This window comes from Stegostoma tigrinum, chromosome 45 (genome assembly GCF_030684315.1).
Source record: "Stegostoma tigrinum isolate sSteTig4 chromosome 45, sSteTig4.hap1, whole genome shotgun sequence".
Taxonomy (NCBI): domain Eukaryota; kingdom Metazoa; phylum Chordata; class Chondrichthyes; order Orectolobiformes; family Stegostomatidae; genus Stegostoma; species Stegostoma tigrinum.
Window position 1 is genome coordinate 13,160,917 of NC_081398.1, and position 22,629 is coordinate 13,183,545.

At 43.7% G+C, this 22,629-nt stretch overlaps 1 non-coding gene across 1 annotated transcript; it reads right to left on the reverse strand.

Moving 5' to 3' along the window:
• Nucleotides 1-21,558: 21,558 nt before the first annotated feature.
• Nucleotides 21,559-21,630, reverse strand: trnaq-cug (transfer RNA glutamine (anticodon CUG)). Its single transcript has one exon. It is a non-coding gene; the product is annotated as a tRNA-Gln (tRNA).
• Nucleotides 21,631-22,629: the final 999 nt, after the last annotated feature.

Consider the following 22,629-nt stretch of genomic DNA (forward strand, 5'->3'; position numbering starts at 1 on the left):
AAGTGCACCCCTCAGCCTCCAACGCCCTAGGGAAAAAAAGCTTTAGCCTATTCACCCTCTCCCGATAACTCAAACACTCCAACCCCAGTAACATCTCAGTCAATCTTTTCTGCACTCTCTAAAGTTTAGCTACATCCTCCCTATGGAAGGGTGACCAGAATTGTGCACAGTATTCTAAACATGCCCTCACCAATGCCCTGTACAGCCAGAATGTGAGATTCCAACTCCTTCACTCAATGTTCTGACCAATGAAGGCAACCATGCCAAATGCCTTCTTCTCCAACTTGTTCACCTGAAAGTCCACATTCAAAGGAAATATACAACTAAACCCTACTATACTAGGTCCTTTTGTTTAGCAATACTCCCCAGGGCCCTACCATTAACTGTGGAAGTCCCTGCCCTGGATTGCCTTACCAAAATGCGGCACCTCACATTTATCTAAATTAATCTCAGTCTGCCTTCCTGCTGACAGGTCCTTGGCCAATTGGCCCATCTCATCAAGGTCCTGCTCTACTCTGAAATAATCCTCTTCTTCACTGTCCACTACACCTCCTATTTGGGTGTCAACTGCAAACTTAGTAACCATGCCTCGTATATTCACATCCAAATCATTTATAGAAATGGCAAAAAACGGAGGAACAGGTAAAAATCCCTGCAGCGTACTGCTTGTCACAGGTCTCCAATCTGTGAAGCAACCTGCCACCACCACTCTCTGTGCCCCATCTTGAAGCCACTTTTGTATCCAATTGGTTACCTCTCCCTGAATCCCATATGCTCTAACCTTGTGAACTATCTACCATGTGGAACCTTGTGAACACTCTGCTGTGGTCCTTATAGACAACGTTCATCATTCTACCTTCACCCATTTTCTTTGTCAACTCTTCAAAAAGTTCACTCGAGTTGGTGGGATACGATTTCCCTGCAGAAAGCCATGTTGACTCTCCCCAGACAGTCCCAGCCTTTCCAAATGCATATGAATCCTATCCCTCACAATCCCCTCTGACCACTTCCCTGCCATTGATGTAAGCCTGACTGGTCTCAGTGTCCCCTGGCTTTTCCTTACAGCACTTCTTAAACGATGGCACCACATTCACCAACTTCCAATCTTGCGGCAACTCGTGTGTAGCTTTCGATGATATAAATATCTCACCGGGGGACCAGCAACCTCTTCCCTCGCATCCCACACAAAATTCTGGGAAACACCTGATCAGGCCCTGGAGAGTTATCCACACCTCACAGCCCGCAAGCTCAATTCCCCATCCAATGAAAGCAAATATACCGAATGCCGACGTTACAATCCTATCCACTTGGGTCGCAACTTTGAGGGATCTAAGGATGTGGACCCCAAACCTCTCTGTCCCTCCACACTGCTGAGAATCCTGCCATTAACCCTATGTTCTGTATTTAAATTCGACCTTCCAAACAAATCACATCACACTTTTCTCGCTTGAATTCCATCTGCCACTTCTTTGCCCAGCTCTGCATCCTGTCAATGCTCCATTGCAACCGACAACAGCCCTCCACTCTGTCTACAATTCCACCAACCTTCGCATCATCGGCAAATTTACTAATCCACCCTCCCACTTCCTCATCCAAGTCATTTATAAAGATCACAATCTGCTCCCATTTGTCAGCATTTGGCCCATATTCCTCTAAATCCTTCCTGTTCATGTGCACATCCAAGATGCCTTTTAAATATTGTAATTGTACCAGCCTCCACCACTTCCTCTGGCAGCTCATTCCATACACACACCACCCTTTGTGTGAAAATCTTACACATTATGTCCCTTTTAAATCTTTCTCTCTCACCTTTAACCTATGCCCTCCAGCTTTGGACTCCCCCACCTCAGGGAAAAGATCTTGTCTATTTACCTTATCCATGCCCCTCACGATTTTATGAACCTCTATAAGGTCCCCACCACCCACCCCCAGCCTCTGGTGCTCCAGGAAAAACAGCCCCAGCCTATTCACCCTCTCCCTGTAGCTCCAACCCTCCGATTCTGGCAAACAACCTTGTGAATCTTTTCAAAACCCTTTCAGGTTTCACAACATCCTTCCTAGAGCAGGGAGAACTGAATTGCACGCAGTCGAACAAAGAAAATTACAGGACAGGAACAGGCCCTTTGACCTTCCAGGCCTGCACTGACATGCTGTAACATGACATCCGAACTCCCATACTCAATGCTCTGACCAATAATGGCGAGCATACCGAATACCTTTTTCACTATCCTGTCCACCTGGGACTCCACTTTCAAAGAACTACAAACCTGCACTTCAAGGTCTCTTTGTTCAGCAACACTTCCCAGGATATTACCATGAAATGTCTATGTTTTGCCCTGATTTGCCTTTCAAAAATGTAAATCTCACCCATCTCCTGTGATTGCACATGTGGACAGCCACATTGATTGTGTAAGGGGCCCTATTCGCTCCCTTGGTGCCCCATTACCCTGTATGCACTTATAGTCTGTCTATGGATTCAGGTCTGGCAACATCTGCGGAGAGAGAAACAGAGTTCACATGTCAAGTCCAGTGATACTGTTTCAGAGATTCACTCACTGCAAAAGAAATGCATGGCATTTAGAGCAGGGGGAGCCGGAGTGCTAAAGTAAGGAAGTTGAGCTCCAATTGAATTGAGACCCCATCAATTAGCAAGGAGAGGAGCCATGCTGTGAATGCTTGTTGCGCTAAAGCATGGGATGAAACAATTGTTCAATTTTCTGTCTGCAAGAACAGGTAGGAATCCTGCAATGAGTAACTCATCTCCTGACTCCCCAAAGCCTGCCGACCATCTGATGAAGGCTTTTGGCCTGAAAATTGAATTTCCAGCACCTTGGATGCTGTCTGACCTGCTGTGCTTTTCCAGCCTCACACCTACAAACTCTGGCTCCCAGTGTCTGCGGTCCTCACTATCTCCATTATCTACGCTCAGCCCATTGAGCCCATGTTCTTTTCTGGAGACTTTGTGCTGGGTTTGATACAACTGATTTGGCTTGGTGTGACATGTCAGAGGGCAGGTAAAGGCATAACATTGCTGTGGGATTAACAGGACCTAACATCCAAAACAGGATGGGGCAGCATTCTTTCCCTGAAAGGAATCAGATGGTCTTATTTCTAAGAAAAGAGTTGACAACAGACTAACATTTGATTGTAAAATCAATGCTTGTTTTCAAATGTTCACAATTAAAACACATTTGAACCCATCTGCTCAGAATATTACTGGCAGCCATCGAGGGACATGAACAATAGGGAACCACCAACTTGTTAAGAGCACTGCTTCTTCACTCATAGTTGTTTAAACCTATAAAATATAGAAGCAGAAGTAGGCCATTCAGCCCATCAAGTTTGCTCTGCCATTCAGTGAGATCATGGCTGATCCAATAGTCCTCAGCTCCATTTTCCTGCTTTTTGCTCATTCCCCATTTCCTTACTGATTAAAAATCTGTCTTATCTCATTCTTGAACATACTTAATGATCCAGCCTTGACAGCTCTTTGCAGTAAAGAATTCTACAGATTCACAATCTTCGGGAGAAGAAATTCCTCCTCATCTCTGTCTTAAAGGTGCAACACATTTCTCTGAGATGGGCGTCCCCTGATCTAAGATTTTCCCTCCAGGGGAAACAACATTCCACATCAACCCCGTCAAATCCTCTGGGAATGTTGTTTATTTCGATAAGGTCACTTTTTATTCTCGAAACTCAAATAAGTACAGACCCAACCTGCTCAATCACTCCTCATGAGGCCTCCTGGGCAGGCATTGGCCCAGTGGTATTATCGCTACGCTGTGCTATTAATCCAGAAACCAAGGTGATGTTCTGGGGACACAAGTTCAAGTCCCACCACTGCAGATGGTAGCATTTGAATTCAAAAAAATAAATGTCAAGAATTAAGAATCTACTGACCACAATGAAATCATTGCCAATCATCAAGAAAATCCCATCTGGTTCACTAATGTCTTCAGGGAGGAAATCTGCCACCTCAGCTGGTCTGGCCTACATGTGACTCCAGACCACAGCAACGCCATTGACACTCAACTACACTCTGAAATGGCCAAGCATGCCCTGCAGGTGCACCAATTGAGGAGGAGCAGAGGGAACTTCGGGTTCATGACCACAGTTCCGCGAAAGCTCCCACCAGGTGGATTGAATTATTAAGAATATGTGTGGTGTGTTAGCTTTCATTAATAGAGGGATTGAGTTCAAGAGCTGTAAAGTTATGCCCCAGCTATACAAAACCCTGGTTCAGCCACATCTGGAGTATTGTGTTCAGTTCTGGTCACCTCATCACAGGAAAGATGTGAAAGTGTTGGGAAAGGGGCAGAGGCGATTTACCCGGATGTTGCCTGGAACAGAGCAAAGGTCTTATGAGGAAAGGTTGCAAGAACTAGGGCTTTTCTCTTTAGAATGACGAAGGATGAGAGTGACTTGATAGAGGTGTACAAAATGATCAGAGATATAGGTAGAGTAGACAGCCAGAGACTTTTTCCAATGTTGGAGGCAACTATTATGAGGGGGCATAGGTTTAAAGTGAGTAGAGTTAGATATCGGGGAGATATCAGAGGTAGGTTCTTTACTCAGGAGGGACATAGAATGCATTGCTGGAGAGGGTAGTGGAGTCGGCCCCATTAGGGGCATTTAAGCGCCAATTAGACAGGCATATGGATGATATTTTAAGGTAGCGGTAGGGGTTAGATAGACCTTAGGTTTAGGGTAAAGGCTTGGCACAACATCATGGGCCAAAGGGCCTGAACTGTGGTGTACTGTTTTATGTTACATGTTCTATGTTCTATGCTCTATATTCTAGGTTCTATGTTGTATGAAATAAAACTGGATGGATCAGCTGGCATCAACCTAGGGACCAGAAAAGACAATGACAGAAACAGCCCTGATGACCATGCAAAGTCCTCCTCACCAACATCTGGGGGTTAGTGCCAACATTGGGAGGGCTGTCTCACAGACTAGTCAAGCAACAGCCTGACACAGTCATACTCGCAGAATCATACCTTACAGACAATGTCCCAGACACCACCATCACCATCCCTAGATAAGTCCTGTCCCAACGGCAGGACAAACCCACCAGAGGGGGTGGCACAGTGGTATCCAGTCAGGAGGGTGTTGCTTGAGAAGTCCTCAATATTGACAGGTTCTGCCAGGGCCACTCAGCTCCTGGCCTCATTACAGCCTTGGTTCAAACATGGACAAAAGAGCTGAATTCCAGAGGGTGAGGTGGGAGTGACAGCCCTTGATATCAAGGCTGCATTTGACAGAGTGTGGCATCAAGGAACCCGAGCAAAACTATTACTAATGGGTATCAGAAGGCAAACCCTCCGGTGGGTGGAGTCATACCTGACACATAAGAAGACGGCCGTGGTTGTGGGAAGTTAATCATCTCAGCTCCAGGACATCTCTGCAGGAGTTCCTCAGAGTGGTGTCCAAGGCCAAATCAATTGTGAGGGAAAACCCATCTGGTTCACTAATGCCCTTTTGGGAAGGAAAATGCCATCCTTGCCTGGTCTGGCCTTCGTGTGACTCAAGACCCTGACCAAGCACAGCTGCTTCTTTCTAGACCAGGCTGAGCAGAAACACAGGGCAAATGCAACAATGGCTGGTTAGTCAACCCTAAAACATTGCCAAAAATGTAACAAATGTCACATTGATAAACTTAGCAAAGTGAGAGGAGGCAGTAAGGGTTTACTTGATGCATTGGCTAACCCAGGTGCACATTTCTTTCACTGGCCACTCCCATCCCATGTCATCAAGTTAAATACCACTTTTTCCTAGCTATTATCAGTTCTGAAGAAAGCTCATAGAGCATAGAACTGCACAGGGCAAGAATGGACCCTTCAGCACATGATGTTGGGCTGAACATGATGCCAAATTAACCTGATCCCTTCTTCCTGCCCTTGTTCCATATCCCTCCATTCCTCGCATATTCATATGTTAATCTAAAAATCCCTCAAATGCCCCCATCTTATCTGTCTCTGCCACTTGGTAGTGCGTTCCAGACTCCTACCACTCTCTGTGCCCCTCACATCTCCTTTGAACATGCCCACTTACACCTTCAATGCATGCCCCACACATTGAACATTTCAAATCTTGGATAAAGGTTCTGAACATCAACCCTATCTATGCATCACATAATTTTATCGACTACTATCAAGTCTCCCCTCAGCTTCTGCTGCTCCAGAGGAAACAACTTGAGTTTTTCTAACCTTTCCTTATAGCTCTTATCCTCGATTCCAGGCACCATCCTGGTAAATCTCTTCTGCACCCAAAAAGTTCTCTTTGTTTTCTTTCCACAGATGCTGCCAGGCCTGCTGAATTCCTCTGGCAATTTCTGTTTTTGTTTGAGACTTCCAGCATCCACATTTTTTTCTTTTATTTTACCGTCAAAATACCATAATCTGATCAGATTGTCGAGTTGCTCTTGCACTCGTGAGATGACCAGTGGTACTTTAACCTCAAGACCACCACACTTCAGGCAAGGGGAAAGGTTGTGAATGAGGGTTCTTTGTGCTCCCCTGAGCTGGGACAGGAACTGAACCCATGCTGTTGGTACCACACTGATTCCCAACCCAACTGTCTGGCCAGCTGAGCTGAACTGACACCTTATTTTGGCATGGACTGAATGTGGTTGCATCCTCAAAGTGACATTTTAGCTCGTTTATAACCACCTTTCCTTCAGGGTGACAAAGTGAGATCTAAAATAGTTTGTTAGTGGTTTCAAAAGGAAAGAGTGAATCTTGTCTGGGACCCAGCATTCATTACCAACACTGGGAGACTGACTTTCAACTTCAGATTCCTCTAATTGGAGCATACATTGTGCCATTGTTCTTGGCCCTTAGCATTCTCTTCTCAGAACAATATAGAAATATCTTCAGCACATCAATATTTTAAATCAAAAGGCATGGAGCCGTCTATTTAAAATGTAATATGCTGTGGGGAAAGATATAATAACGTGTTCGAGTCATCAAATGTTGGTCACAAATGCAGTACCATGTAAAAGAAAAAGACACTAAGTTATGAATTCAAACTTTCTTTGATGAAGTTAAGATCACTTATTGAAACTGAATGTGGTAATTGATCAAACCAGGGCATCATGCTCCATTAAATAAATTGGCAATGCAGGCTTCCTTGCAAGTCTTTTAGACTTTCATACTACTGACACGAGGTTCAATCTATTACAGGGTTGAGACACAACTTTGCTCATTTCCCTTGGTATGAGTTAAAAGGTTTTGTGTCATAAATAGGAGCTTGAAAAACAGCAGAGCGAGAAAGAAAGGTATTTCTGTTGTAATGTACTATGAAGGTGCTTGTTTTTCATATTGATTGGAGGTTTTAATTTTTGAAGGTGTGGAAAATGAGTTTGTTTCAGGTGTTGTTGAAATATCTTGAGTAGGTTCTTTAAAATGGCCATTGGAAGTTCTTTGTGAACATCTTAATGTTCATTAAGTTACAAGGCTTCCTGTAAAGCCCATGGCTGGTGATAACTGCTTGCTTTATTGCAAACTACTTCTAGCGCTGTTTTAAGTTGTGGCTGGTGTGAATTGTTTCATCAGCTTCAGTTGGTGGAAAGTCTGCTCAGAACAAGCTGCCTAACTGGGCTGTCCTTTTTCTGAAATAGCAACTATATACTTGAGTTCAAAGTAAGATCTAATAGTCCTTTTGGAACAGTGATTAAAAAGAACAACTTGAGGTGTATTTTCTGAAAAAGCTGTGTCTGTAAAGACTACAGAGTAACTTGGCCACGTGGTCCTGAACATTAGACTTTGCGCCATTCTCAGCTTAGCCTTTTTTTTCTCCCTTAGGAATAACCTATTTCCCAAGGTGGTACTGATTTTTTATTTCAGAATTTTAATTTCAGTGGAGATGTTTTTCGGAAATAGTATGAACTGCAGATGCTGGAGAATCTGAGATAATGAAGTGTACAGTTGGATGAACACAGCAGGCCAAGTAGCATCAGAGGAGCAGGAAAGCAGAAATGAAGGGTCTCGGCCCGGATACGTTTTTCAACTACCTTTCCCTCAGAGGGAATGTGTGCGTATTATGTAGATATTTATGGGGATCATCATTTATAATGCTGTATTGCAGAGTACATAGGCATTTTAATCAACCTGTTAAAACATACGTCTGGAGCATGTCGGCCTTCAGCTCTTCTGGCTGTGAGGTAGGGACGCTACCACAGTCCTCCACTGACCAATATTACATTGATATATAGAACAATTACAGTGCAGAAAGAGGCCATTTGGCCCACATTGACCCTCAAAAAACCTTCACAGGCCCACACCCCATGCTGTAACCCTGCATTTGCTGTGACTAATTGGCTGACCCAGCACATCTTTTGATGCTCAAGAGCAATCCAGCACGGCCAATCCACCCAAACGTGCACATCTTTGGACTGTGGGACCACATCACCCAGTGGAAACCAACTCAGACATGAATAAAACACACAAACTCTGACTTGCCCAAGAGAGATGCCCAAAGCTGGATTCGAACCCAGGCACCTACTGGAGTGGAACTGCAGTGCCAACCACCGAGCCCCTCTGCCACCCAGGGGTCAACACCACTTGCTTTGTTAGTCAACCTGCCAAAGTGTGGGGTGACCGAAAGACTGGCGCCTGATCAATTTCGCAGAAACATATAATCACTACGTTGTTGAAGCAGGACAATCAGCCCAACCAGTCCACACCAACTCTCTGGAGAGCATCTCACCCAGACCCAGCACCCCAACCTCCAACCACATTTCCCATGGCTAATCTCCCCAGCCTGCACATCCCTGGGCACTATGAGCAATTTAGCGCAGCCACTCCACCATAAACTGCACATCTGTTGGTGAACAAACACTCACAAACTTCAAATTTGTTCAATCAAAACCAATCTTTAATTGACAAATTGCAAGTGACTCACACCCGTTCTAACGTACGATGATCTGTTATGCAAAACTACGCAGCATTCATCTTCCTCGGTAGCATGAGTGAGCCAAGTCTAAGTTACATTTGACACAAGCTGACAGGGGCTGATTCCTAGTGTTGTGGTCTTCAGTGCTTCAAAATCAGTATTCTTCTTCATTCCTCTGAGGATGATTGTTCCTGGGTTTCTAGCCCAGTGTTCAGTCCATCAGTATATTTATTTCTCAGGGAGGTGTGGGACACAGTGGCTGAGTGGGTAACCCTGCTGCCTCCCAGCCTGAGGGACCTGGATTTGTTTCTAGCCTCAGGTGACAGTCAGCGTGGGGTTGGGAAAAGTTCTCTCCGTGTCTGCGTGGGTTTCCTCCCACAGTCCAAAGGTATGTGGATTAGCCATGGGAAATGCAGGGTTACTGGGATAGGGAGAGGGGTTGGGTCTGTTTGGGACGTTCTTTGAAGGGTTGGCGTAGACCTGATGGGCAGAAAGGCCGACTCCCACACTGTAGGGATTCTATGGCAGTTAACCTGCTTGTAGAAAATTGCCAAATTCTTTCACTTCAGCAGTAAAAAAAGTTAATACTCCAGTTGGTGAGGCTATCTCCTGCTGTCTATCTGTTCAGACAAGATCCCGTTGCTTCAGTTAATTAAGCTATCTTCTGCCGTTGAGCCAGTAGCTTGCTCAGCCCAGATTTTGTGAGAACCACTTGGCTCCTCAGAGCTCCCCACATTTACCAGCATGCGATAGAATCATGAGAGGAGTAGATAAGGTGAGTAGCCAAGGTCTTCTCTACAGTGGAGGGGAGACAAAACTGAGAGGACATCAGTTTAAGGTGGGAGGGGAAATGTTTAAAAGGGACCTGAGGGGCAATATTTTCCACACAGTGGTTGGCACGTGTGTGGTATGAGCTGGCAGAGGAGGCTGGTACAATGGCAACTCTTAAAAGGCATCTGCATGGGAACATGAATACGAAGGATATGGGCCGAATGCTGGCAAATGGGAGTCATTCAGATGAGGAATCCTGTTTGACATGGACGTGTTGTGTTGAAGGGTCTGTTTCTGTGCTGTGTGACTCGAGACCAGAAATCCGTGCTGAGACCACACCAGGCTGAGAGCCCATGACACTGGGCCACTGAGAGACCACTATGTTCGACTGAGAGACCATAACACTGGGTCACTGACAGACCATTATGCTAAACTAAGAGATCACCATAGCAGCTCACTGAGAGACCACCAGGCCAAGCTGAGAGACCGAGGTGGTCACTGAGAGACTGTTACGCTCGAACATGCCAGGCCGAGAGACAGCCAGTGCAGACCAAAGTGTAAATATGTAGGTAATGTGTTGGGGTCCTATGGGTCTACCCCTTCCAGCTGAGCCAGCAATTTACCTGCAGTTCACTCAACTGGAGAAAATGTTCCCTCTTCGGTCTTAAAATGTGTTTAAAACAATGAGACATAAATATAATGCCCATGTTAAGAAATCCAACGTGCAACTTTGGAGAAACTTTAAAATCCACAGATTTTGCATCAAAAATTGAATATTTTAACTCATTTTTTTGAGTAAAATATAATGGGGAAGCACAGTGCCGAAGGAAGTTTATTTTCAGTTCAAACGAGTAGAGGCAACTTTATTCTATTTCAACCCCTTGTCCCTGTCCCAGGGAAGTTTCATGGGAGCATAGTTGAGGTAAACCGTTGAATCCATGCAGTGTGGAAGCAGGCCCTTCAGCCCAACAACTCCACTGCCCACAGAGGATCCCACCCAGACACATTGCCCAATAACCCACCAAATCTATCCAACCTTGAGCACTATGGGTAATTTAGCTTGGCCAATCACCCATGTCAGCACGTTTTTGGACTGTGGGAGGAAACCAGAACACCCAGTGGGAACCCACACAGACATGGGGAGAATGTTCAAACTCCACATGGATAGCCACCCGAGGGTGGAATTGACTCTGCGTTCCTAGTACTGTGAGGCAGCAGTGCTAACCACTGAGCCACTGTGCTGTCCCATGTCGATTTTATTTTAAAAGAGTAGGAGGAACGTTATTTTGAGTTCCAAAGCATCATGGGGCCTTTGAATTCCAAAGAGTTATGAATCTTTACTTCACTGAAAGTGTAGAGTAAGCTTTACTCTGTGTTTATCTCAGTGCTGTCACTCTCCTCAGAGTGTCTGATGAGGACGAAGTTGAGTGGATTTGGCTTTTCCGTTTCCTTCATCGTCTAATAGAAATGGGGGAAGCTTGTGCCAAGCAGAAATATTGCTGATGTTAAATTGCTGGCAACACCCAATAGATCTGACAGCAGCTACAGAGAGAGAACAGCAGTAATTGATTCAAGTCTCGTGTGGCAGTTCTTTAGGAGTTAAAGGCGTTGGATTTTTTTTTGGCAGATGGGAAAGAGGTGAACAGGTGGTATGGAAGTGTGTACAACTCATAAACAAAGCTTTTCACTGTATTTCAGGGCATGTGACAACAAATGATATGACAGTAATATAACAATAAATAATAAACAATCAAGCAATCAAATAAATAAATCGATCACTTGTTGTGAAAGACAAAGGGGTTGAAAAATGGTGATGGAAGAGAAATTGAGATGTTTAATGGATGTGAGGTGTGAGAGGGTGAAAAACAGATCCTGCCTGCTCACAACAGTGTTAACTGGGCAAGGCTGTGAGGGGACAGACAAGAAAAATGGGGAACCCACATCATGCGGTCTGACTCTGAAGTTGTGGGATTCAATGTTGAGCCCTCCAGGCTGTAACGTGTCTACGTAGAAAATAAGTTTTTATTGCTCAAGTTTGCGTTGTGCCACGTTGGAACATTGCAATGGGCCCAGGACAGAAACAGTGAGAGAATAAAATGTAATGTTATGTTATGGGATGTCCCTGCTCTTGAGATAAACATTAAACTCTATACTTTTACTCAGAGTATTGCAAAGCTGACCCCTACCTCACTGTTGACGTGATGTTAAATACAGCTCTCTCTCACTGACAGAGTTAAGGTAGACCAAGGCCCCATCATTTCTTTCATAATCACTGACTGGGTCATTTTGATATTTCTTATGACCAATCCTGGCCATTCTACGTTAGAAAATATTCTTGACCTTGTGAATTTTGTCAGGACATTAATTAAAGCATTTCCTGAAGATGAGCAATGTCAGTTGGAGCAGGGAAAGATGTCCTTGATTTTCTGTTCGATGAGGCTAAGAGAGGCTTTAATGAGAAATACAGGCTCAAGTTCCCACAGGTCAGAGATATCAAGAAGCAGAGATCAAAATTTAAAGCCATTGCCAGCAAAGCCTACAGACTAGATGTAGAAATTTGTGCATAACAGAGAGAGAGAGAGTGTGTGTGTGTGTGTGTGTGTGTGTGTGTGTGTGTGTGTGTGTGTGTGTCACACATCATGAAAACAGGTCCTTCAGCCCACCATGTCCATGTTGACCAACAAACACCAAACCTCACTCATCCTTTTTACCTGTATTTCGTCCACAGCCTGTGATGTCCAGTCAATTTAATTGCTCATCCCAATGTCTATTACATGCTGTGAGAGTACCTATCTCAGCACCCACTCTGTGTATCTAACATCCTCTGGGAGAAATAGTTTTTTTTTCTCAGATCTCCTCTCAGCCACTTGCTCCTCACCTTAAACCCATACCCTCTTATCTGCCTTGGGGAAGAGCTTTTCATGATCTACACAATCTATGCCTTTGTGCAACTTTGTATCACCCACTCAGATCCCATATCAGCCACCCCTGCTCTGGGGAAAACAAAGCCGGCACATCCATTCCCTCCTCATAACTGAGAGTTTTCATTCCAGGCAACATCCTCGTGAATCTCCTCTGCAACCTCTCCAGTGCTATCATGTCCTTTCCAATCATTTGGCAAACAGAATTATACACAGTATTCCATCTGTGGCCCAAGAAATGTTTTATGAAGTTGTAACAAGACCTCGCTGCTCCTGTATTCTCTTTCCAAGACAACGAAGACTAACATCCCCATATGCCTACTTCACCATCCTGTCTACCTGTGCTAGTAGATTCTGGGATGTCTGGACATGTCCCCCAATGTCCCTTTGTTCCTCAGTACTCTATAGAATCTGCGATTTATTTGGCCCTTCCAGCCTGCTCCACCATTCCATAGAACCATGGCTGATCCAACATTCCTCACATCCACTTTCCTGCCTTTCCCCCAAAACCCTTGATTCCCCGACTAATCAAGGATCTATCTCTGACGAAGATGGACTCAAAACATTACATTGCTCTCAGTCGATGTAATTTCCAGCAATTTCTTGTTTTTCAGTGCAGATTGAAGCTCTGATAAGGTTCTATATATCTCAGTCTTAAATATACACACGGACTCTGCTCCTCGATGGCAAGCTATTCATCCATAAAACAAATCTTAATTTCTCATTTATTACCTCAGCTCGGTATGAATTACCTACATTTGCACTTTCGGCCCATTGCCATCCCTCCAACAGCTACAACATTTTTCTATCTACCAGGTATGATTTGTAACCAGCGGAGAGCTTTCTCCCTGATTCCCTTTCACTCCAAGTTTGCTGGGGCTCCTTGAAACCAGACCTGGTCAAATATGGCCTTGACGTTAAAGCTGGTCACGGCTAGAATTCACATAACCTTGATATTACCGTCAATCAGTCTTTCCCAACTCGTAAGTTATTTTTCACTAAATGCTCTCTGTCTGTCCTATACTGAATTGGGCCACCATGCAGAGTGACTGCAGTGTGTAAAATCCAACAGACACACTGCAGTAACTAATTGAAGCTGTTTCAACAAAAAATCTTAGTTCTGAAAAAATGTTATACCAGGTTCGAAACATTAACTCTCTGTCCAGATGCTGTCAGACCTGCTGAATTTCTCCAGCACCTCCTGTGTTTGCAAAGTAACATTTCCATTCTATTTTTCCTAAATTATTTTCCTGAGGATATGTGATTGGGATCAGACAGGCGTGTTTTGCATTTCACTTTTGGTGCGTATGATGTCAACCCACAGACATTTCAAAACCACTTGTTTTCGGTTGTTGCAATTTCCCAATTAATTTCCAAATTCAAAACACTTAATTTCTCCTGGGAGCATCCAGTCAGGTATAAATGTCTCACACACTTAATGTGGAATAGTGTATCTTACCAAAATGCACAGTGCACCAAATTGTCTGCTCTTTGCGGTTTATTATCCCATCATTGCAGCTATCGGCATCCCAGGTACAGTACTGGAAATTGTTGTATGCGTTGAAAGTCATTTTGACTCTAGCTGCCTCAAAACAAAATTGCTGTGATCACGAGTCTGTGTTGTGTAAGTCTTTCCTTTTCAGTGCCATAAAGTCTTTCCTGGAAAGATACTTGCTTTGAACATATCAATGTACCCCTTTATCTTCAATTCCATCATTCAACTGTACCACAGCTTTGGATATGCTACTATTTCTCTCTTTTAACTGAATATTTTATTGACTCGTGCATAATAGTTTGCTGCCGATAACAGCATTCGCTTTAAAATATCATCCAATGTAGTCTTTTACATTGAATCATCTATCTCCGAATTGGGTTTGCAATTTTTTGAGTTAATGTGTCATGTTTTCTCTTCAGTTATTTCCTTTATCATTCTTAATAGTGTGACTGCAGATATTTCTCCAAGTTTTGAGGCACCAATTTGAGTGAATGATGACCACCAGCTACAAGTCAGCATTCTGTCACTTGCAATGTGCTGAGATGATGCTGTCACTTTAAGAAGTTACTTTCTCCTGTTTTTATTTTAGAGAGGCTGGAAGGCAAAGGTAACAAACCAGCTATTGGAGTCAGCTTAAATAAACAGCTTGAGAGGACTTTTTTGAAGTTAGAGCAATGGAAACAGCCGACACAAGTTTGGCCAGCTCTTATAGATCAGGATTCCTTGCATTTCACGCATTCAGCAGCAAGAAGCCATTGGATGAGAACTTCAGTGAGTGCCTCTTCGCTGGTATTCTCTCCGAACCTTTTCTTGAGGTTTTGTCCTCCTGCACTGGAGAACTGCATGTAAGAATCTGTGTCAGCATTTACCTTTTTGCCAAGCGGTATGATTTTGTTATGCCACTGTATTGCAACAATTAATTAGTCATAGTTACTGTGTCTGTTATTCAGTTAAGAAGTACACTGCTGTTCTTATTCTAAATTCCTGTCTTTTGTTTGTATTTAGCTGTGATGCTGAAATAGACTGTTTTTTTTATTAATGTTAGTCCTTTCGCATCACATCGAGTACTTGGCAATTTGCATCTACGTTAAAAGTTAGAAAAAGTTAGGGTCTAGGCCACCCTCTTAAAAACCAGAGGCATGCAAAGATCTCTGGTTTATGATCTTTCTAAACTGTAAGTAATATGTTCCATGCTGAAATGGTGAGCACTCTGCTCTGAATCCAGTCACTTTCATCCAAATTGTGGTGGAATCCCATTTTTTTCCGAACGTGGTCACTGAGGCAAAGCACCTTCGAGGAATTGTGCCCTATGTTTCTGGGTTGATCTGCCATCCTCATCGTCAGAGCAAAGGATCATGTTACACAGTGCTAGCAACCTTTGAGCCAGCAGTTCAAGTCGCAGTTCCCCTGCACATGTCTCACAATCTATCCAAACAGGTTGATTTGAAATAAATATGAAGGGAAATATGTTGACATGGTATCAAGCAGAATTCTGAAGTACACACATGTAATGCTTATCACTGAATTGTAAGCTAAAATGGAGGGAATATTAATTTCTGGTGTTGAATTTCATTTTCTGGATCATGGGAAAATGACATGGAGCCCATCAAGTCTGCTCCAGCAAGAATTACTTGAAATCTACACCGACCCCACTTTCAAGCCCACAGCCTTGCATGTTATAGCATTACATATGCTCATCTACATCCTTTCTTGTCAGGTTGTGAGGTTCCCCACCTCGACTACACTCCCAGGGAGTACATTCCAGACCTCACCACCCTCTGGGTGAAAGACAATTGTCCTCAGAACCTCTCTAAATCTCCTGCCTTTTGTGACAGGTTTACATGCTAAATTAGAGTCGTAGAATATTCAATATTATGATTGTATTAATTCCCTGTTTGTTGCAGCCAAGACATGGCTGATTTTCAATGTTATGATCACTATTTATGACTCGACCTAATATGACATGCATCAAATGAAGTCTCAGCTGAAGATAAGAACTGTCCACAGTGAAATGATGTTATTTTGTGGAAAGTTGTGAACAAAATTGTGTGCATATGGGAACAATGTAGGGCCACTTTATTTATAAGTTTTATTTTTCTCTGTACCACATAATGCTGGGTTTCCATTCTCAGTCTCTAACTCCCTTACTTCCCTTCCAGCATCTTCTTTGTTACACCAGTCTGTAGTGTCAATTTGTGGCTAATGCATAGAAGCAGGGATGTTCTTTCTGGGCAACTGTCATATTCACTATTGATCGTTTTGTGGCCATTTCTTGCCCGAAATTGAAGACAAGATATTGCACAGAGAAAGTAGCAACTGTGGTTATAGGGGCAGTTTGTGGCATGAGCTGTTTCAAAAATACGTTCTGGTATTTCATATTTGAACCATTATATAGAATCGTTAACATTCCATGGCGTTGTAAAATTGAGTCAATATTTTATACATCACCTGCATGGGCTGCATTTGATTGGATCCATCGCATTTCAACCCCTTGTCTCCCATTCGTTTTGATCTTACTGCTCAATGCTGTGACTGTCAGACAAATTTTAAGGGCCATTCAAACTCGCAAAAGACTCCGTGTCGGAAAACAGGCGGCAAATCTGAATGACACGGAGGTGAACAATCAGAGTAAGTCCATCATCCTGCTCTTCTGTATCTCAGGCAGTTACATCCTGTTATGGCTACCGAGTCTGTTAACATTTCTTTATGTCCGAATTAAAAATGTAAGTTATTTCTCGTGTTCCAATTACAATGAGTCCAATTTCATCCTGGAAGAAAGTGGATATATGCTTCAGATCTTAAGTTCCTGTATAAACCCATTTATTTACGCAGGCACCCAGAGTAAGTTCAGACATGAGTTAAGGAGTGGCATGAAATTTTCTGCCAATTTCATAGCAAAAAATGTTTAAATCTTGACATATAATGAACATTTAATGGAATAAACTTCATCCTGTTACCTTCCAGTTGGTGCTATAAAGAGACTTTACTGCACAATCGGTCCCAATTTAAATATTACTGACTTAAGAAGGCTTGTGCTTATGAACACCATTTAATTTCAGGATATAATTTTAAAGACCCAAGCATTACTAACAGCACCTTCATATTTTCCATAAGACCACAAGTCATAGGAGCAGAAATTTGGCCATTCAGTCCATCCTGTCTGATCCATTATTCACTCATGGCTGAGAAGTTCCTCAATCCCGTTCTCCCACTTTCTCCCTGTAACCCTCGATCTCCTTGATAATCAAGAGCCTATCTATTTCAGTCTTACATGCACTCAATGACGTCGCCCCCACAGCCTTCTGTGGCAGTGAATTCCATAGATTTACCACTCTCTGGCACTCTCTCCATTCTAAAAGCTCTTCCCTTTACTCTCAGTCTGTGTCCTCAGGTGACTCCAGAATTCAACATATTCTCACCATTTCAAAAATCGTCTATGCTTTTATTTTTCTACCCAAAGTGCATAACCTCGCACTTTCCCACATTATCCTCCATTTACCACTTCTTTGCCCAGTCTCCTGACCAGTCCATACCCTTCTGCAGCCTCCCCACCTCCTCAATACTACCCGTCCCTCCACTCATCTTTGTATCTTGTGCAAATTTAGCCAGAAGGTCCGCAGTTCCTTTGCCTCAATCATTAATGTTTAAAGTGAAAAGTTGTGGTCTCAACCCTGACCCTTGCAGAACACGACTTGTCACTGGCTGTCATTTTGAGAAAGACCCCTTTATCCCCACTCTCTGCTTTCTGCCAGACAGCCAATCTTCTATCCGTGCTCGCACCTTGCCTCTCACACCATGGGCCCTTCTCTTACTCAGTAGCCTCCTGTGTGGCATCTTGTCAAAGTCTTTCTTGAAGTCCAGGTATATAACATCCATTGGCTCTCCTGGGTCGACCCTGCTCATAACTTCCTCAAGGAACTCCAGAAAATTTGTCAGGCATGACCTCCCCTTGATGAAACCATGCTGACATTGCCCTATTTTACCATACACACCCAAATATTCAGAAATCTCATCGATTTCCTGCAATGGACTCCACAATCTTACCCACAACTGAAGTTAGGCTAATCACCTTGTCAATTTCTGTATTTTGCCTTATTCCCTTTTGAAACAGGGGTGTCATGTTAATGATTTTCCATTTCTCTGGGACCCTCCCTGCCTCTTCGCGATTCCTGAAATATCACCACTAATACTTCCACTATCTCTTCAGCTACCTCCGTTAGAACTCTGGGGTGTAGACTATCTGGTCCAGGTGATTTATCCATCTTCAGGCCAATTAGTTTTACTCACACCTTTTCATTGGTGATGGCCACCATACCCAGCTATCCTGCGCTGTGTTCTGATTTGCAAACTCCAACCCTGCCTTGTACTGGCAATATTACAGGAGGTAAATAGACGAATGGTTTTATCACTGGACTGTTAATCCAGAGACACAGGCAGTGTTCTGGGGATGTGTCTTCAAGTCCTGCTAAGGCAGTTGTTGGAATTTGTATCTGATATTCAAAAAGAATCTGGAAAAAACATTCTAGTGATGACCGTGAATCCATTGTGAATTCTAAGGGGGAAACCCATCTGTTTCACTAGAATCTTCCATCCCGACCTGGTCTGGCCTATATGAGACCTCAGACCCACAGTAACATGGTTGACTCTGAAATGCCCTCTGGGTTATTGGGGATAGCCAATAAATACTAGCCAGCAATGTTCACATCCTGTGAGTGAATAAAGGAAAACTAAATCACTGGGTGGAAATGCAGAAGCTCAGTGAGGTGATGGGGGACAATCTTGGTAAATACTGAAGAAATTTGGTTCTGATGAGGAGATGTACGGGACTTGAAAAGTTTACTCTGCATTTCCTTCTTTCTCCACACATGTTGCCAGACCAGTTGAGTTTCTCTTTTCTTAGTTTCAAACCTCCATCATCCACATTGCTTTGCTTTTACTCATGGGAAAACGTGTCCCATTCATAGGTGAGATGATCGCCTAACGTTTCTGATCAGGGTACTCACGTTTTCCTTTGCGGCTTTTCAGTGGCAGCATGGTGGCTCACTGGTTAGCACTGCTGCCTCACAGTTCCAGGGACCTGCGTTCGATTCCACCCTTGGGTGACTACCTGTGTGGAGTTTGAACATTCTCCCGAGGCCTGTGTGAGTTTCGTCCATGTGCTCCGCTTTCCTCCCACAGTCCAAAGATATGCAGGCTTGGGTGGATTGGCCATGTTAAATGGCCCATAGTGTTCAGGGATGTGTAGCTCAGGTCAGTTATAGGGGGACGGGTCTGGGTGGGGTGTTGTGTGGGTCATTGTGCACTTGTTGGGCCAAAGAGCCTGTTTCCACACCATAGGAATTCTATGATTGTCTGTTCTGGGGCCCTTCGAATCCGACCACAGCAGATGGTAGAATTTGAGTTCAATAAAACATCTGGAATTACGAATCTAATGATGACCATGAACCCGTTGTTAATTGTCAGGAAAAACCCACCTGGTTCACTCATATCCTTTAGGAAAGGAAAACACCATCTTTACCTGATCTGGCCAACATGTGACTCAAAACCGAGAGCAATGTGTTTGAATCTGAACTGCCCTCTGAGCAATTAGGGATGGGCAATAAATGCTGGCCTGGACACAACGCCGTCATCCTGCAAATGAATAAAGGGAAAAAAAATCCCACTTACGGATGGGAATCTCTCAGGGATATCCAGATTGACATGTGTGTGACTCCACACTCACTGCAAGGAGTTTGAATTTTAACTACATCTGAAATGGCCAAGGAAGTGAAAACAGTACGATATGACGAAGTGGTGGGTGTGGGTACAATTACAAAGTTTAAAAGACATTTGGATGGAAATATGAATAGGAACGGTTTGGAGGGTTATAGGCCAGGAGCTTGCAGGTGGGACTAGGTTAGTTTGGGATCATGCTTGGCATGGACTGTTTGGATCAAAGGGACTGTTTCCACACTCTATCACTCTATGACTCTATCTATGACGAGGAGTTTCGGTCAACAAACACTTGTATTGTCCAGGGCAGAAACACACATTTCCCTGAAAGTATTAAAAACACCATGAGACCAAATAAATAAAAAGAAAAGTGAGCATACAACATGTCATCCACCTCTGCTGTGACACACTACACTAGACACACACACACACACACACACACACACACACACACACACACTCTCCACCTCCCCCTGCTGGGCCATGAAATAACCATAATCACAGACAAACAATCTCCCTCTCACCTGCCTGAGCTGGGGACATTAATAATCCTCCTGTTTCTATCCGTGCCTTTGTGATTTCATTTCCACATGGTCAGGAAAAATCCCCAGATATACTTCCGGTCACACTGCAGTTTCCTGATTTTCCAATGACCTTTCAACCACAGGAGGCTTCACTCCCACCTGTGATCCAGCTGTTTCATTCCCACGAATTAATTGTATTTCCTGATTCAAGAATTTCTCTCTTACTCCCTCCACCACTTCATCAATTTTCACTGGTATCTCCAACCTCACTTTATACTTTATATAATGGAACAAAACTCTTCTCACACTGACTTACACACATTCCCTCTTTTTTCTGGCAATACTTCCTCTGAGCTAGATATCGCTTGGCTGTTGGCTTGATCCCGTATCTCTTAAAATCTTAATTTCTTTACCCACTCCCTCCTGCCATACATGAGAGCCCCTCACCCACTGAAGGAAATTCTTCAAAGAGATCTAACACTAATTTCCAAACAACCTCTCACCAGGTTGTACATTCTTTGGCAGGTTTTTAGCTCCCACTGTTCATTTTATTTACACTTCAACAATATTCCTGGGTTCCCCTGTTTTCTCACATTCATCTTCCCACTGCCTTTTCTAAACCACTGACACTGTGACTAAATGCGGCCTACTTTATTCCAGCAAGAAGACCTGAGCTTCTTCACTTCTTCTTTACCCCCATGGGTTCTATTTTTACCTCAAATTAAACCATGTTTATTATCTTTAATGAGATCTCCTTTTCCTTTCGGTAATGTACACTTGGGGTGGTAATTTTCACCTCATTGCTCTCCGCAGATAACTCCTCTGAAATTGATGCAAGCACCTCATGAGCTGTTATTATCAAATTTGTCAGAGTCAACAAAACCCAAATAATCACTCACCCTGCCCATCATCCTCATGATTTTATACATCTCAATCATGTACCCCTTCAGGGTTTTCTGCTCTGAAGAAAACAATCCAAGAAAACTTTCACCCCACGAGTTTCTGATGGTAAAAGGTACGTGTGAATCTCTGGTGGCCACACACAGAGGACCGGCTTTCCACTTGGTCCGGAGGCAGGTTAAACTGCCGAGTCCCCAGTGAAGCTTTTGGATCGTACTGTGCTTCCTGCTCCGGCAGAAATGTGATGAGCTCTGATGTGTCGGAGCTGAAAGGTCTATGTCAGTGACAGAGTTCCCTGTCACGCCACAAATTAACCAACTGGCAGAAAAACAGCAATTTCAGGTCCCACCGAGACTTGAACTCGGATCACTGGATTCAGAGTCCAGAGTGCTAACCATTACACCATGGGGCCAGCTTGCTGCAAAGAGCTGCACACAAGGCAGAGGAAAAGCAAAAGTTGAAAGCAGATTCAGAAATGACTACGATTGCTTCACCTCGATCCTGATTCTGGCGTGGAGATAACAGTGGCGTAACACTGCTCCTTGCTCACTGACAGACACAACTGCACACATGGAGGTGAAATCAGGGATTCATCAGGCAGCTTTGGTCAAAATCAATATGAAAGTGACACGACAAGTTCAAGGTAGAGAGACACGACGGTGGGAAATGGGAAACGTACAAGACCGAAAGTTGCAGCAGCTTTGAATAAGCAAAATGAAGTTTAAAAAAAAAACCCTGACAGGGCCAACAAACTACGACAATGGAGTTGATGGATGGAAACTACGTGGGGCGGTTCATTGATGAAGCTGGGGTAATAGAAAGGGTCAGTTTTATTTGAAAGGTGTGAGAAACTGGCGAACAATTTACAACAAGAAAAGCTCTCTTTGCGCACCACAGTACAGGGCACCGGTAAACTGAACTCAGAAGATGAGTTTGTCTCACGTTACTAAGGATCACACAAGCACCGAGGCAGCAGCAAAGCAATTCAGCACATCGCTGCTGTATCAGAACAACCGGAATCACAAAACTAAAGAGACAGCATAAAGTGTGTTTGAAATCCTGCTGAAGTGGAGGAGACAGACAAAGGCACTTGGGATAATAAGGTGCAGAGTTGGATGAACACAATAGGCCAAGCAGCATCAGGGTGAGATGTTATTGGGATAACGTCTCATTGATTTCTATATTCTCTATAATTTAATGCTCTTTATCTGCTTGCACAGAGGTATGCAGGCACTGCATTCAAACTTCCTGCCCGAGTAGAATTAGGTATAAACTTTGTAAATTCTTATCTTCCTGCACAGGGCTATGTGGAAACTGTCTCAAATAAGATTAGGTGGGCAGCGTTTGTAAAGGTGTGAGACTTCTGAGGTCCTGTAAAGAATGTAACCTCTGTTTATGCTAAACGGGCCAG